This window comes from Podarcis raffonei, chromosome 5 (assembly GCF_027172205.1).
Source record: "Podarcis raffonei isolate rPodRaf1 chromosome 5, rPodRaf1.pri, whole genome shotgun sequence".
Taxonomy (NCBI): Eukaryota; Metazoa; Chordata; class Lepidosauria; order Squamata; family Lacertidae; genus Podarcis; species Podarcis raffonei.
In genome coordinates this window covers 35470252-35488853 of record NC_070606.1, presented here as the reverse complement: position 1 = coordinate 35488853, position 18602 = coordinate 35470252, and the positions used below count along the sequence as shown (strand labels likewise).

Here is an 18602-nt window from a genome sequence, read left to right as displayed (position 1 = left end):
ACCGAGGATCTATTTCTAACCCTTATACACCACAAATGAACATTCCTAAAGTTTTTAGAGAGTATGGCCTGTATAAACCTGGAAATGGACAACTCACTTTGCATGAAATAAAATCTAGCAAGAGAACTCTGGGTCCTTTTTGATGTAACAATGTACAAATCGACTCAATATTTCTGCCCTCTTAAATAAACTAAGTATTATCATGTCACGGAGCATATAGTATATATGTATACAAATGAATAAAAAAAGCAATTATTTGGGGTTACATAGAAAAGAGGGTGGGTATGGAAAGTTTGATTCAAGACCATTTGAACACACACAAAATCTTTTGATTGCTGTATCAATCAGCAGTTGGGAGGGGGGGAGGCAGTTCCTGATGTGATAAATGGCTGTCAGTCATTTAGCCATGGTGAAGTTGCCGCCAAGCATCCCCTCCACTAATACAAAACACACGCAGCTGGCTGTGCTCTCCCTGTTTTCTTGCACAGAGCCACACCAGAGCAGTGCGTCTCTGCCCTGCTCCAGGCTGTTTGTCTGTGCTAATACCCATGGAGACAACAGCCTGCTTATGTCACAAACCACATCTGTCACCGTGAGCTTTGTTTCTCTAGCCTTGAGTTAATGATTTTTGAAGGAGGCACCAGATCACTCTTGCTCTCTCTCTTTCTTCATCCCAAGTATGGAGCCTGCCTTTTGGTAGAGGTGGTTGGGAGATCAAAACCATGCCTTGGACAGTGATGGGTGGCCCTGAGCAGCGAGGATGACAGCGTCAAATCTGTTAGATAAAGCTATAATGTGAATCTCTGTGGCGAGCCACGCTGCATGGTCCAAATGCTTTCTCTGTTGCTGCCGCCACCAAGCGCAACGCTTGGCTTTCATAGCTCTCTGTTTTACTAGGGCAAGCACATCCTCTTCCATGCTAATAAAATAGCTTATTTCTGTCATCACGTTTCCTGATTAATAGCATTCAAGGACCCCCTACTGGTGTTACATTTGCCCACTGTAAGAGCGCTTTTGGAGAGATTCTAGGTGTTATGTACTGAGTTGAATAGGATCCAAACTGCAGCAGTCTGATTGGTCCTAGAACAATAGGATCCAAAAGGCAGCAGTCTGATTGGTCCTAGAACAATAGGATTCAGAATGCAGCAGTCTGATTGGTCCTAGAACAATGCAGCAGTATGATTGGTTGGCAGGAACTACCCAATCATGCTCCAGATAGAAGTGAATCCACAACCTGATTGGCTTACAGTAGAATTCCGGAATTAGCCAATCATGTGCAGCCCATTGTGTAAATAATGTATATAAAGCAGATACTTTGAGGGGACTTTCATTCATTCCTCCTCACCACTATGAGCTGAATAAAAAGCATGAAATCACTTCGCGACTCTGAGTATATTTCACTGGCGACGAAGGTGGGATCCCGCTGAGCTGACTGCCACACACAGCACCGCAGCACCACCACCTGCCGCACCGCTGCCTCGCACCGTGTATCCAGGCTTCAGCTCCGGGGCACAAGGAACTCAGAATGGCAACCGACAACAGCTTCTCACCATTCAACCCAGCATCTGGAGACTGGGAAGCGTACGCCTCCCGTTTCACCTTCCTCCTAGAAGCCAAAGGGGTCACCGACGAAGAAGACGCCAAGAAGAGGGCGATATTCTTCAGCGTCTGCGGAGAGGAGACGTTTGAAATCGCCCGGGCCCTCCTTGCGCCTGAAGACGTCGCTACTGTTCCATACAAAACAATAATGGAACAGCTGAAGGGGCACTTTTCGCCGCAGCCCTCAGTGGTGGCTCGTCGAAATGCCTTCTACGCAAAGCGGCAAGCCCCTGGGGAAACCATAACTGGGTTTGTGACCTCTCTCCGCCAAGCCGCCCGGTTCTGCAACTTCTCAGAGCTGGAGAACATGCTTTGTGACCGCCTCATCGGTGGCCTGAAGGATGAGAAGCTGCAACGATGCCTCTACGCTAAGAAGGACCTAACGTTCCAGGTCGCTCTGGAGGAGGCCCTGGCAACGGAAGCTGCCGAGAGGTCGACGCAAGAGGCACGGCCAAGCCAGCTGTCCCAACCGAGGGTCCACCACGAAGACCTCACCGACGACTCAGGATCCGACAGGGAGGAGGTGCACCGAGTACAGCAGCGCACTCAAGCAGCCCACATACCACAGCTGCCTCGACGAGAAGGAGGGAACTGCGCAAGCTGTGGAGAAAGTCATGAGAGGAGGACCTGCCCGTTCCGCAACGCAGAGTGCAGGCAGTGCAGAAAATTGGGACACATCGCCCGGGTGTGTCGGGCTCGGCCCACCCGACGCCAGGCATCAGATGACCAATCCAAGAGCCCCAGGTCCCGGGGCCCAACGCACCAAGGCAACTCGACAGAGCTCACGGACTTCCAGGTATACCAGTTGCCCCACCCCAACGTAGAGAAAATTTATGTTGACGTACAGATAGAGGGGGCCCCATGCCGCATGGAGCTTGACACGGGTTCAACTCTATCCATAATCTCGGCAAGGACCTTAAGGAAACTGTGTCCTACTGGGGGTCCCAAACTCAGGCCGGCCCCATTCACCCTCCGGGACTTCCAAAAACGTAAGGTCCCCACAATGGGGGTGGGGACCTTCAGGGTGCAATACCGAGGGCGGACGCGGCAACTGGACTTGCTTGTGGTCAAGGGCCCCTACATTAGCTTACTGGGATTGGCATGGTTTGGACCACTGGGGCTAGCCGTCACCGGGGTGAACCACACTAGCTTACAAGTGGACGTGGACGCCATATGCAAGGAATTTCCGGGGGTTTTCGATGGGAAATTGGGACAGTATACGGGCCCCCCCATTGCTCTACAGCTTGACCCCGCAGTACGACCGGTCAGGCTCAAGGCCCGCCGGGTCCCGTTCGCCCTGAAACCCCGTATAGACGAGGAATTGGACCGGCTCGTGGAGCAAGGAGTGCTGGAGCCGGTGCCTAATGCCCCCTGGGAAACCCCAATCGTCACGCCCGTCAAGCCTAATGGTTCAGTCCGCATCTGCGCAGACTACAAATGTACCATAAACAAGGCCCTCACGGCTCATGCATACCCAGTGCCAGTGGTCAGCCATGTTCTTGCCACCCTGGCTGGGTCGAAAATTTTTGGCAAGCTGGACTTGGCCCAAGCATATCAACAGCTGCCAGTAGATGAGGCCACAGCAGAGGCACAGACGATTGTGACGCACAGAGGAGCATTCAGGGTAAAGCGGCTGCAATTCGGTGTCAGCGTGGCACCAGGCATATTCCAGAATCTAATGGACTCTCTACTTAAAGGGATTCCTGGCGTCACCCCCTTCTTCGATGATGTGTTGATTGCCGGGCCCACACCAGAGGAGTTTGAGGACCGCCTCCGCACCGTTCTGCACCGTTTCCAGACGGCGGGTCTCAAGGTGAAGCGGGAAAAATGTCTACTAGGAGTGCCTCAGGTGGACTTTCTGGGATTTATGGTGGACGCAGAAGGGGTCCACCCGACTGGGGACAAGGTACGGGCCATTTGTGATGCCCCAGCGCCCAAGAACAAGACTGAACTTCAGGCCTTCTTGGGACTATTGAACTTTTACCATTCCTTCCTTCCCCACAAGGCGGCGGTAGCAGAGCCCCTACACAGACTCCTGGACAAGCGGGCCCCTTGGGTGTGGGGCCAGCGCCAGGAGGCCGCATTCCAGGCAGTCAAGGACTTGCTTGTCTCAAACTCGGTCTTGGCACACTTCGACGAGAGGCTGCCGGTGGTGCTAGCATGCGATGCCTCGCCCTATGGAATTGGCGCTGTCCTGGGACACCAACTCCCGGATGGAAGAGAGGTACCGGTGGCATACTTTTCCCAGACACTCAATGCAACCGAGCGGAACTACTCGCAAATCGACAAGGAGGGTCTGGCAATCGTGAAGGGAGTAAAAAAATTCCATGATTTCTTGTACGGGCGGCCCTTCACCGTGGTGACTGACCACAAGCCGTTGCTTGGCTTATTTGCCCCTGAAAAGCAGACCCCCCAAGTGCTGTCTCCTCGCGTCCTCAGGTGGTCAATTTTCCTTGCCAGCTACCAGTATGCACTGATTCACCGTCCGGGGAAGGCGATGGGCCATGCGGATGCCCTCAGCAGGCTACCACTACCGGAAACAGGCCCCGACCCAGCACCTGCACAAGAGGTTATGAGCCTGGAGCTGCTTCCCGACCGCCCCATTCAGGCACAAGAAGTTGCACACCATTCCAAGAAAGATAGGGTCATCTCCCGGGTCCTGGACTGGGTGTGGAGGGGATGGCCCAGCAGCAGCCCCGGGCCAGAATTCGCCGGCTACACAACCCGCAAACATGAACTGTCGGCCCACAAGGGGTGCCTGTTATGGGGAAGCAGGGTCGTTGTTCCCCAGCCCCTCCGCAAAAGGGTCCTCACAGCCCTACACGAGACACACCCAGGGGTAGTAAGAATGAAGGCCCTTGCCAGGAGTTATGTGTGGTGGCCGGGGATCGATGGAGAGATAGAGGCCTGGGTCAAACACTGCCAGGCCTGCCAAGAATCCCGCCCAGATCCCCCAAGGGCCCCAGTCCAGTCCTGGGAGTCCGCCCGAGCACCATGGTCACGCCTGCATGTGGACTTCGCTGGCCCCTTTCAGGGGAAAACATTCTTCATAGTGGTGGACTCCTACACCAAATGGCTGGAAGTCGCACTGGTACCGTCCACTTCTACGTCCGCAGCCATCCGGGTACTACGCAGGCTGTTTGCAACCCACGGGCTCCCTGACACTCTCGTCTCAGACAACGGGACTGCATTTACGTCAGGAGAATTCCAAACCTTCACAGCGCAGAACGCCATCCGCCACATCCATTCGGCGCCATTCCATCCTGCCACCAATGGCCAAGCAGAACGCATGGTGCGGACCACCAAGGACACCCTTCGCCGCATGACGCAAGGGGATTGGGAGTACCGCCTTGCCACATTCCTTCTAGCACAGCACAGCACCCCCAGCTCAACAACTGGCCGGAGCCCCGCTGAACTACTAATGGGTCAGCGCCTTGCAATCAGATTGGACCGCATTCACCCCGATAGAGCTCAGGATGAGGTAGTGGTGGGGGAAGGCAGGAACCCCCGGACCTTCGAGGCCCAGGACCCAGTGTACGCAAAGAATTTTGGGGCAGGCCCAGCATGGGTACCCGCCACAGTCACCAGGGTCACTGGCCCCGTGTCGTACGAGGTGCTAACAGATGGGGGGCAATGCTGGCGCCGCCACTGCGACCAGATACGGCGACGATTCCCGGGAGAAAACCAGGAGGAGGAAAGGTCAGAGGAGTCCCAAGGGAACAGAGGGGCAGTGAGGCCCATAGAGCACGAGGGGCCAGCAGGAGAGGCAGAATCAGTAAATACAGAGAGGACCTGCGAGGCCGAAAGGACACCGGAACCAGAACCACGACTGAGCGAGCTGGTTGCACCAGACCAAATAGCCCCATCACAGCCAGCATCCTTGGAACACGAGCCAGAACCTGAACCCCGGACCAGGGAACACCCCAGGCCGCAACGCACACGTAGGCCGCCAGCGTACCTCGAGGACTATGAATGCGACCTCCCGGGCAGGACTGGAACTTAGAGGGGAGGGGTGTTATGTACTGAGTTGAATAGGATCCAAACTGCAGCAGTCTGATTGGTCCTAGAACAATAGGATCCAAAAGGCAGCAGTCTGATTGGTCCTAGAACAATAGGATTCAGAATGCAGCAGTCTGATTGGTCCTAGAACAATGCAGCAGTATGATTGGTTGGCAGGAACTACCCAATCATGCTCCAGATAGAAGTGAATCCACAACCTGATTGGCTTACAGTAGAATTCCGGAATTAGCCAATCATGTGCAGCCCATTGTGTAAATAATGTATATAAAGCAGATACTTTGAGGGGACTTTCATTCATTCCTCCTCACCACTATGAGCTGAATAAAAAGCATGAAATCACTTCGCGACTCTGAGTATATTTCACTAGGGAAGGCATATCATATGAAGGAGGGAGAGAAAAAACGACATGCCAGAATCAAGCTGCCATACAAAGTTTCCTGCAGCAACCATAAGAGCAGGAAATGTGACCTGCTTTTCAGCTATACCCCTGGAAAACCCCCATTTGGACAACATGCTGGTTTCAATTTGATTTCATCTATAGAGTTAGTGTTAAGTTGTGGGTGAACATATCAGACAACAAAGCGATTCTTCAAACAGCTCTTGTTTATTCACAGGCCAGAACAGAACTGAACTGAAGGGTTCAGCCAGCCTGCTTATATACAGCTCCACTAGAACGCAACAGTAACCATTTTCTGTAACTATCCAATCACTGAACGTCACTTTCAATCCTTTATTTGCATATGTGGACCTGAGTGAAAACTATCTACAGTATCCCCCTGCTGGCCCAGGGTGAGAACTTCAGTACATAACAGTTAGAGCAACATTTGGGTCAGCTCTAGGTTTGAGAGTCCCCACTGAACTAGGGCTGCTTGACAGGGCTTGCCAGCATTGGCATGTGAAACTGTGGCAGGTGGTTATGATTCACCCACAATTTTAATTCATTTTAATTTATTTATTACATGTATTTATTACCTTGATGCACCATTCATTCCTCCATGAAGCTCAACGTGGTGTATATGGTTCTCCTCATTTCACCCTCACAAGAATCCTGTGAGGTGCCCATGTAAGATCTCCCACATAATGTATTTAGATTATGAGCCATAGAGAGGGAACATTTGGGAATATCTGAGTAGAATAGCTCTTTTGCTTGACTGCCATAATTACTGACACTTTGTCCCAGCATCTGACAAGCCTTAGTTGGGTCTTGGCATGATTCAACAACATAATTTGTACGCCTTTTTTTTGTTTTCGCAGGCATGATGTAGACATTCTGAGTATTTCAGTCAGATTTAAATCAGTTTTATGTATCCTGCTTTTCTTTTGATGGTATACTGGTCTTAAAAAAAGTATTTCCTGTGCAGTGTCGCCTGCAATTCTGTTTATCATTCCATAGGAAATCCTACTTTTAAGTTTATTGGTCCTTTAAAGCTCATATTTTTGATTTTTACCATGGACACTCAAGGTCAATTTCTACATTCCTTAAAGAAGCAAAATTCCCTTTTATGTCAATCATCTCTTTTCTTGATCCTTAGTGTTCAAATCTGTTGCTTTCTCAACAATAATCTCCCATTTCATGGGAATGCTGAGTTTTGCACTTAGCAAAATAATTGCACACATAATCACACTAGAATATAACCGTTCCTTCCAATAAATTAAATATGTCATTCTTGAACAAATGTGTCTCATTTGAATCTATTAAAAAAGGGTGGGTCTATTGCCCAGCTTGCTAAACACTGGTTTAGCATTCTGAGGATGAGCCATGGTAAGAACTGGGCCTTCATATACTCCTCCTCTCTTCTCCTTCAGTTTGGCAGACAGAAGATCAAAAGCTTCTGTTTAGATTGAACACAGTCATGCCATCCAGACCTGGACAAACTATGGTTAATCCTAAGTATTCTTAGCTGAAACAAACCAGCTCCATAAACCATAGCCTGAAGTTAGCTTCTATAATCTAACCATAGCTAACTTCCACAGGCAGCTCCCCATACTTCCCCTAATTCTGCTCTGGAGGGTCACCAGATTTAGAGAGTTAGAGAGGGTGTTTCCACTGATAGAAACCCAGAAACCATCAGTTGAATGACATCATTGGATCATACCCATACAGTTTATATATTCTATGCTTAAACTGATAAATTAATCTAATAAAAGGTATAAATAATAAAATAAATTCCTCATGGTTATTTGGAACAAGTTGCCTGCAACTAAATACCAACAAGACTAAAATGACCAAATTCAACAATAAAGAACCTGCAGAAGATACAGCCTCTTTTTGGTGTGATGAATCCCAGTCCTGAATTCTACAGCGCCAGACGTCAGTGGATATTGTAGCTTAACTACAAAATATCTCAACCAGTCCCTTATAGAGAAGCCCCCTCCCCTCCCTTCAGCCAGATGCCTTTGCCTGTGAGTCACTGACCTAGAACTATGATGATAAGAGAAGCTTTCAGGGAATCTCAGTAATGTGTGTGGACTACAAAGGTATTACAAGCTGTTTTCTTTTGGGATTCCATTAGATCTGCCCTTTTCATCTCTTAATCAATCAGTTTAGATCCTACGTGTATTCATTTTAAGTGCCTTTTATAAGTCTGAAACCTTTGAAGAATGCTGTCCCCCCCAAAGGAGATCAGCATCAATACATTTCCAAGCATTTTGGGCATTTGGTACCAATTTATTTGTCTGTTAGGACAGACCACACAAGGTTGGCCCTTGAACCAGACACTGATTCAGGTGAGGTGCAGGGAGAGCAGGACTCTCCAGCACAGGACTGGGGAACCTTTGGCTCTCCAGATGTTGCTGAACTACAATTCCCATCATCTCTGATCCCTGATGCTGACTAGGGCTGATAGAAATTGGAGTCCAACACCTGGTTGACCACAGGTTCACCATCCTTGTCCTAAATAATCTTTCCAAGCTACGATGACATAAACAAATAGAACCTTCACTCTTGAGACATTTCATAGGTTCACTGGGCCCCACTCCAGCAGAGGTTTTTCCATTATGTGCCTCAGCTGATCCCTTCCTTTTGCCTATGTTTTGACTTTCTCATGCAAGTCAGCCATTGAGGTACATAAAAAGATAACCTTGTCATGGTCCCTATTGCAGTTCACACTGGGTAGTATTGAGATCCACTTGTGCCATGGTTTACAGGGGAGAAGCGGCTGTAAAGTGCATAAGGGATATAAGTGCATAAAGTGCACAAGTGCCTTAGGATTATGCTGAATACATTTGGGAGTTGTATAACTATCTTATTTATTTACTAAATTCATATTCCACCTCTCTTCCATCACAGAACCCAAGGCAGTGTACGCGGGATTCCTAAGCAGACACTCATTTAGGCAATGATCAGACTCAGACTGGCTTAACCTTCCATAAGGTGGATAAATTATGTGCAAACAAGCCTTTGAAATATTCACAAGTCAGTTTGTGCTTTTAATTTTTTTTTGAATTAAATGGATGGAAATACAAACTGGCATTTTGATGCCAGCAAGATCATGTAGACTCCGGGGGGGGGGGGGGAGAGACCCTTGCCAGCATGAAGCATTGGTCCCACAATAAAGACATACTTGGAAGCAGCTTTTGTTGTCTTCAGAATATGATCTGAGCTTGAGGAGATCAGGCTTTTGATCTGAGCCATCAGTTTTCTACATGCAACAAATATTGAAGTTGTATTTTTAGAAACAGATCTCAGTGAGAAATGAAGTGAAAAAGCAGAGAAGTTAAGCTACTGTGATAAAAACAAGAAACTATACAGGGAGTATGTTACAAGAGGTTCTTCCATTCTTAGTTGCAGTATCTACCTGGGATCTGTACAGGACCAGTCTGCTGCTGCACAATTTATGAATACAAAAGGGTTTTGCTTTTCAAGGAGGGTGAAATTTCTCCGCCCCCGGATTATTTGAAGCTGTATTGACAGTTCTTCAAAATGCTGACTATACACATGCATTATCAACAGAATAATTACAGAAGGGCTAGTAAGACTTCACTTTAAGACAATGGTGATTGAAGAACAAATAGGGAAGAGACTGATTTGGCAAAAATTGTGTATTGCATTGTTAGTTTGGGTGGGTTTGTCTAGATATCATTTAAAGGGTCCCTTGAAGCCCTGTGCTTCTTGGCTGAAGGACTGAGGTTTGATCAGGAGAGGGCTAAGGGAACAAGCAGGACTGCTGGAGATTGTCTTGATGGCCCTGGGACAGTTGTCAATGACTCTCTTCTTTTAAGGAAGTGTCTCTAAATGGATGGGCTTTTCTTAAAAGGAGAGACCCACATGGAAATCATGGCTGTCACACTCCTCCCTTGAGTGTGAAATAAGGGCAGCTAGTTTAATTTTGCAGCTGGAGCTGGGAACATCCGTAGGCCTGATTTTGCTCTTGGTGAGAATCCAGTTATATCATTTGGGAGACCACCTTGAAACCTAATGGGGTGTCTATTGCAGCATCAATGCTCTGAGCCCTTCTATCTTATGCTCAGACTGAAGTCTCATCTGCACTATGCATTTACAGCAGTGTCATAACTCTTTTCAAACTGGCCTGGCTTCCTGGGAACTGTAGGTTTTTGTTTTTTGTTTTGTTTTAAAAGGGTCCTGAGAGTTGTAAGGAGATCCCTATTCCTCTCACATTTCTCAGAGCTGCTTAACAGTCAATCCCTGTTCCCCAGGAACTCAGAATTTTAGAAATAGAATTGGGGTTATCAGCATTCATATTTTGCTCCTATATGTTGAAACAGTCATATTGACCGTGCAAGTTTATTAACCCCTGGGGTTTGCATCAGCCTGGTGGAAGGGCAGCTTGGCCAACTTGTGGCATTATTGGTTGGGGTCACTGAGTGGGGCTTGTGGGTCTCAGTAAGGGTCCCTTGACCTCTTCTTGCAGGACAAACCATCCAATCTGGGAGTTACCAGATGTCCTTGGATTTACTAATGAGTTATTATCTTGGTATTGATGGGCTTTCTGCAAAGCAGCACTGAGACTGCTGTGGCATGAGGAACTCAAAATAGAGGGGCAACTAACGTGAAAACAACATTCCTAGGGCATAACAGTTTGGTAGCAGTAGTTGGATTATTTGGTGAGGCTAGCCTGAGATTTCAACCCACAAAAGAACCTTATCTGGGAACAAGAGAATGTATTAGCTCTGGATGGAGAAGACCTGCTGGGCAGAATCAACTCAGAGAAGCTTCCAAACAAAAGGCTGCTCAGTTGACTGATCTGGTCATGTTAATTGCAACCCACAAGAAGGTCCTTGAGAGCAAAGTCACTGAGGGCAGTATCAATCAACTTCTTCATGCACTGTCAGTGAACACGGATTCATGGCAGTTTCACTGAGAGGGAAGCTAAATATGAATGTACTTTTGTAGCTGACTTGGTAATTCACTACAATCAGTCTTGGTGAGAGGAAGGTGCTTAATGTGGAATATCATGTTGCACCTGCAGTTACAGGGCTCCTGGTCTGCTGGACTTTGATGCCACAGGGCAACACTCAACCCACCACCCTGGTTTCCAGCTTTCTCCACAAATGAAATTCATTTGTCCTCATTTGGCTGCTTCGAGGGATTTCTCTCTTTTACAGCTGTTTCCCCCCTAATTTTATTTTATTTTTTGTACTTGGGCAAAACACATAGGCCGATTCCACTCTTTTGTTTATTGGTTGTGCTGTTTTGGCTTCATTGACACCCAACATCCCAGACACTGGAAAAAGAGGGAGTGGTGCTTTTCTCTATGGGGAAGAGCCATAGCTCTGTGGTAGAGTATCTGCTTCACCTGCAGAAGGGCCTAGCTTCCTATTCCCAGCATTTTCACATAGGCAGGACCGACCCAGGACATTTTGGCATCTGAGGCAAACAATCAAATGGCGTTCCCTTCCTCACTAGGGCAGAAGGGGTGAGGGGAGATCCACATCAGGAGCGAGGGGTTCTGCTGCTCCTACGGATCCTGCTGCCTGAGGCAGTCCCCTCATCCTGCCTCATGAGTGGGCCTGCAAGCAGGAAAGGGAGAGCCCTGCCTGAAACCCTGGACAACCACTGCCAGCCAACCTAGAGGGACCACTGGTCTGATATGGCATAGGGTGCTTCCTATGTTGTAATTCTGTGATCCACTCTGTCAAGAGTATAAATATAATTCTACCATAAGCTTTGGGAAATGGTTTGTCTGCCCATCTAACCTCAGTAGGTTCAGCTGCCTCTTGAGATATTGTTTCCAAATTTGGCATAAGGGTTGCCAAGGTGAGGGGGAAGGTCTTTATTCACTGTTAGGTGTTGGGTACCATTTTGAATCAAGATGATGGAACCAAGTGTGGCTTTGGTTTGACTTTGCTGACTTTTAGCTTTAAGGGGAACTCGCAAATAGCACTATCCATTTAAAAATCACCTTTTTTTGTTTCTGCAAATTCCCATGCACTCCCCATTAGTAAGTATAGAGACGTTTCCCCAGAATCTCAATGTATTTATTTGTAATACATTTATGCTGTTTTTTAATACTGTCATGATACTATTACTATTGTGTGTATTCTTCTAGCTCACTGGTCATGGCGGTAGCCCATCAGACTCTTTTTTTGTGCCTGCCAGGAACTTAAAAAACAGGTGGGCTGTCAGACACTCAGCAGGCTATCATACATAAGCTAATGGTATCCCATTTGGCTTGGTGGACCTTAACTTGTGCAGGTCTGCATTACAGTTTGCTGATTACTTTGACAATGTAATAAGGCCAGTGCTTTTTTCTTTTAAAAAATTTTTTAGGGGTACTCTCATTTTGACTCAAGAAAAATACCATTTTATAGTTCAAGTTGGGGAAAATAAATACAGTAAATGGACAAAAGTGCAAAGGTTCACAAAATGTTTAGGGGTACGCGTACCTCTTGTGTCCCCCCCAGAAAAAAAGCACTGAATAAAGCTATAAGCTGCACAATAGCTGCTCAAAGCTTCCTTTGCCAGATCCCTCTGTATTTTTTCTCCCTTAGGAGCTTCAAAGAGATGTCTGTTTAAGCCTGAACACACAACTTCATTTAAGCTTTTGTATAACAAGGTTGTGATGTCAGCTGGGAAGCTCTTACAAGAAATTGTTGACCTTTGTATTGTGTGGATTTTGACATGAAACTTCCAGGTTCGGCTAAATGGCTTATACCACAAGAAGTGTGGTTGAAGAAAGTCACAAGCAGAAGAAACAAAGGGCATAAATGATTAAACAAAACGCTTCCAAAAAGAACTCTTCCCTCCAATGAATGAAAGTGAGTCTTTACTGGAAAGCTGTTTTGTTTTTGTTTTTTTTAAAGACGTATCAGAAATGCAGGCAGCGCCCTCTTCTGCCTAGTTTTGGAATAGGCATAATATGGATAACAAATACTGTACTCCCGAAGAAATAGTTTTTATCCGGCATTACATGTGTTCAAACCAAGTGAGATTAGGATAATTAATACTGGTCAACACTGGGAAGGAGTAGAGGGCTGAAAAATAGTGTTTTACCACCCACTGAAGAGATGATCTCACTGGGGCGGCAAATGAACAATTCTCCTTCTTGTTTGGGATGTTTTCACCCTTGTGCAAATAAGCATGCCACATTAGTTAGACCTAGAGGTGCCAGCTTTCAAATCAACTCTTGAAAGCACTTGACTCTGATAGCTATGCCTATTTCAAACTCCCCCCACCCTTTTCCAACAGTACATGAAATTCTTTCAGGTGTGGGCACCCTCAGAATCGATAAATGCCAAGATGATTTCAACAGTTCCTTCCCATTTCTGTCTTGACTGGCCCGCAATCAAAAATTGAAAGTGGTGTTAAGATGGTGAGGACAGCAAGAGCTGATTTTTATTTTTATTTTTTTGCTACAGCACGAGGTGATGGTGAAATGTGCATGTCTCCAAAAGTTACTCAATACAACAGTTTTATCTGTATTAAATACTTATGTTTTAGAGTCACTTTTTGAATTTTAGCTTAAACAAAGGCTGTCTACTGAAAGTGAGGCAAGGTCATTAGGCAGAGTGAAGCAGCTGCCTCAGGCAGCAGATGCTGAGGAGTGTCAGAAGGCAGGACTGTGTGCCATAGACCTTGCCCTATACTCACCAAGAATCTAGATATAAGATTGAACTGTCACTCTAGGAAGCTTCTACAGATGGAATGGAGGAGAGGCAGCGGTCATCATTTTGTCTTGCCATGGAAGTGAACTTGATGAGAGCCAGATAAGACTGAGGCAAAGTTAGTGGGGAGGTTTCTCTGCTCTTGGTGGGGTTACACTCCCTCTGATAGAGTGTGTAGGCAGCTTGTGCATAGTTTCTAGATTGCACAGAATGTCTTCCATTAGTTTCAGCTGGTGGCTCATCTGCACCTTCTATCTGCACAGGGATAGCCTAACTTCTGTTGTCTATGCTCTGGTAACTCTAGGTCAGATTGCTGCAACACGTTATACATAGACAGTTCGGAAACTATGGCCGGTGCAGAATTCAGCAGCCACTGGGGCAAGACGGTTTGAGAATATTACACAGATCCTGGCCCAACCGCACTGGCTGCTTGGTTTTTGGTCCCAATTCAAACTGCTGGTTTTGACCTATAAAAGCCTTAAATGGCTCAAGACTGCAAACACCTCAAGAACCGCCACTCCCCATATGAACTGTCTTGAGGCCCTTCCTCATGTGCCTCCTCTATGAGAGGTCTGGATGGCGGCAACATGGAAACGGGCCTTTTTCTGTGGTGGCTTCCTGTTTGTGGTATACTCCCGCCAGGGAGGCTCACCTGGTACCTTCATTGCATATTTTAGACACCGGGCGAAAACATTTCTCTTCAACCAGGTGTTCAGCTGATTTAACAGTCTGTGGCTTCTTAAATGTGTCTTTGGGAATGGGGGTGTGTGTCTTGGTTTGTTTTTATTTTATTCTGTATTTTGTACTCTCATTTTGTACTTTTATGTTGTGAACTGCTCTGGGATCTTCAAATGAAGGATGATATGCAAATTTTAATAAATAAATAATTTTTTCCTTTGGATCAGGCAGCAAAATGTTTTGGGTTTGCCTTTCAGGTGTTGTTGGACACCATTCCCATCAACCCTGACTATTGGTTCTGCTGTGAGCTGGAATCTGACAATGTCAGATTCATCTGACAATGATTCTTGTCCTTGCTAAAATGAAAAGTTCTTCAGTATTAGTTGGCAAACCTAATGTTGTGTTGTTGTTGTTTTTTTAATCATCCTGGCACTGGGCTCTTCGAATAGGTAGCAATGTAAGCCAACAGTGCTAATTACCAACTTACCATCACAGAGGTTTCTTGGGGAAAGAAAAATGGCACGGCTGATACCCTTGTGATTCCTCATAAACCACATTATGTTCTGCTCCATCAGTCTCTTCTGCAACACGCTATTATTCTGCCAGCCGCAGAAGCAGGCCGTCATAAATCATGCGCTCAGAATATTTCCTCTAAACAAGATGATGATGCAGAACCAGGATGACAAGGTTTTGAAGCAATAGGGCTTGAACGCCCAGGCATTACTGCAAGACAGGAAAAAAGCACTAAACAGAAAAGCATGCCTAAGAGATAGGAGTAAGTGCATGGGATCTTCATCAGCTGGTGTTTTGCCTCAGAGATAAAGTCAATGTCAGCATAAGCAGACTTGGCTTTGGATCAAAGAACCTAGGAATCTTCTTAGAAAAAGTTGCCCAAGCAGTCACAAAGCACAAGCAGCATGGGACAGCACCAGGGGTGAAATATCCAATGGAAGGGCTGGCTCCAGGTACATAGATGGCTGGAAAGTTGGTGGGGGGAGGGGCAAAATGCTATAGTATAGTATAGTATAGTATAGTATAGTATAGTATAGTATGGTATGGTATGGTATGGTATGGTATGGTATGGTATGGTATGGTATAGTATAGTAGTCTAGTCTAGTCTAGTCTGGTCATGTTGTGCGGATGCCTGATGATCGCCTTCCAAAGCAACTACTCTATTCCGAACTTAAAAATGCAAAGCGTAATGCTGGTGGTCAACAAAAGAGGTTTAAAGACTGTCTCAAGGCAAATCTTAAAAAATGTAGTATAAACAGCAACAATTGGGAAACACTGGCCTGCGAGCGCTCCAGTTGGAGAATAGCCTTTACCAAAGGTGTCATGGACTTTGAAGACACTCGAACTCAGAATGCAAGCGAGAAGCGTGCTAAGAGAGCTTTGCGCAGTGGCAGTATCGTAGCCAATGAGGTTAATCCGAGGCGCGATTATTGCTAATTGAAAACTTTTCCCAATACCCTGCCATGACGACTTGAAATATAGTCGGCAATGGCAATTTTTGACAGTCTCTACAGAGACTAAAAAAAAAAAAAAAAAAGAGAAGCGTGCTAAGAGGAAGGCACGCTTGGCAAATCCACACCGTGATCAACTCCTGCCCAGAAACCAATGTCCCCACTGTGGAAGGACGTGTGGATCCAGAATTGGCCTCCACAGTCACTTACGGACTCATTGTTAAAACCGTGTTTATGGAAGACAATTTTACTCGGCTACGAGTGATCGCCAAAGAAGAAGAAGATAGTGGTACCTCGGGTTACAGACGCTTCAGGTTACAGACTCCACTAACCCAGAAATATTACCTTGGGTTAAGAACTTTGCTTCAGGATGAGAACAGAAATCGTGCTCCGGCGGCGTGGCGGCAGCTGGAGGCCCATTTAGCTAAAGTGGTGCTTCAGGTTAAGAACAGTTTCAGGTTAAGAACAGACCTCCGGAACAAATTAAGTACTTAACCTGAAGTACCACTGTAGTACTATTTTTCTGGGGAGGTGGGGAATTAAAATGGCAGAACCAAAAAGTTTAACTGCACAGATAGGACTCTTCTACCAACACCGCTAGCTGACTGTCTGGCACTGCATTGTGGGATAATTAAAATGACTGTGCCAGAGACTCCAGGCAGTTGCATGGGACTGGAATTGACAGTTGCCTGGCAAAAGGAAAAATGGAGAAGAGGGCAGACTGGACCCTGTGGGAATATCCACTGCCACAGCTATAGATGTTAAGGAGAAGCAGAGCTATGTTTCACCAGCGTATTGCTGGCAACATACTCCAAAACTTTGTGGTTTCATATAGTTGCTTGCTATACAAAAAAGAGCTCCAAACAACCTGCAACATGTTTAAGAGCATAAGCAGGAGGTAAAAACTTATTATAGTAAAAACACATGCAATTCATAAAATCTACAGAGCAGTGTCAAAAGCAGCAGCTAAAAGCTTCAGCAGGACAACAAAAGCAAAAAATACCAATGTAAATCCAGACAGGGCAATGAAGGAAAGTAGGACAAAAAAGATCAACATGTTAGAAAAGATCAACAGGATGAAACTTAAAAAGTTTAAAAAGAAAAAAAAATAAGGGAGGTACAGCCAAGACCTGAAACCGATAAAGAAATCTAATCCTGTCAGTATGTTTATCAGGATGAAGCAACAGCGGAAAAGAGAAGACCAGTAAAACAAAATGCAGCCGAAGTAACTATTGGAAGGAGATAGTCAAGTATTAGGGAAAGAACAAAAATCCAAAAGAACGCTTATAAGACAGTGGAATGAAGCAGAAGAAAAGGTATTGAAATCAGATGCAAATAAGCAAAGGAGGACCGAGTTTAAGACAATTGTCAACAGATGATCGAAACCACAAGTCAGTAAACAAATATGAAAAGACAGAAGCTGCTTAACACCAGTATGAGTCAACTGGGCAGAAAATGAGAGCGGATGCCGATTCTGCAAATACATCTACAATAGTCAGTCAAATTATGACACTGAAAAACTCAGTACAACTCAGTAGAGGGAAACTTGTACTAATTTACTGGAATTATTCTCTAATACACATCTGAGGCGGGGAAAGGGGTTAGACTAAAAATATTGAATTTAATATTTAATTAAATTCGATATTTAATTTTTTGTTATAAGGTAGAGAATAACACAAGCAGAGTCCTGTTGGATCAGGCCAAAAGGGCTCATTAAGTGGCGTCTTTATGATATATGGTTTATTGACACATATATACAACCTGAACCTGAGACGGAGGGGCTCACAGCATTAACACCCTAAGAGGGTCTTGCTTCTCCCAGGCCCACAGCCTTGGATACCAGCAGAAATCAGGCCTGGCTGTGTCTCTCAGCTGCCCAGCCTGATTCTAGCTTCAAGCTCACACACCTCAACTCCAGCTTTTGTCTTTGTAGCTAACAGTCAGTTGAGGGAGGGGGCCCCACCTTTCAAGCACAGACCCACTCCCTTTGTGACCTTATTGAACTGTACTTAAGCCATTACCCCCAAAAAACCTTGCCTGGCTATTCCAGGAGCTGAAATCTTATTGGATCCAGGAATTAGAAGGGACTGAGGCATTCAGACTACCCCCCCCCCAAAAAAAACCACCCCCCTCACAACAATATCATGGCAATAAAATCAATTTCATTTCAGCCAAAGAGATACAAAAACCTCACTAGCTTCTTGTCAAATACAATTTCCAATAAATGGCCCACTGTTTTCATCCACCAGAGTAAAATATGATTCGAAGAAGAAGCTTAGCTGAAGCTGCCTGGGCATCTCAGACTCACAAGTAGATCCCACAGAAGCCACAGCCTTTAGATGGGAGCCAGGCAAGTAAACACCCAGCTGCCAATGGTGAGAAAACAAGTTCCAGGACTTGGTATCTGTGCCTTATTAACTTCCAAGCTTGAAATATTCTGACTGGTTTATTTGCTGCTTGATGTGTCATTGCTGCACTGTTTAATGTCTAATGCCCGGAGCTATAAACTTGCAGTGGTAGGAGACTGCTTTTGCAGTTTGTATATTTCTCCAGCAAGCAACCTGGCAATTCATTGGAGGTTAAGTACGAGGTGCTTCTTTTATTAGCATGGCTCTGTGAAGGCTTCCACAGGCAGAGCCACACACTACTCAGTAACAAAGCATGAAGAAGAGGAACCCCATTCACTACTGAAGCAAATGCAAAAAATTCATCCCAGTGGTGTGACATTATCAAACTGGGCAAAAGCTAGTTTTATAATAGCAGGGTTAAGTGCACCAG

General features: G+C 46.0%; 1 non-coding gene across 1 annotated transcript; it reads left to right on the top strand.

The window, feature by feature from the left end:
* The first annotated feature begins 15749 nt into the window (after window positions 1-15749).
* Window positions 15750-15890, top strand: LOC128414962 (U4 spliceosomal RNA). Its single transcript, XR_008330774.1, has one exon. It is a non-coding gene; the product is annotated as a U4 spliceosomal RNA (small nuclear RNA).
* The last annotated feature ends 2712 nt before the right edge of the window (window positions 15891-18602 follow it).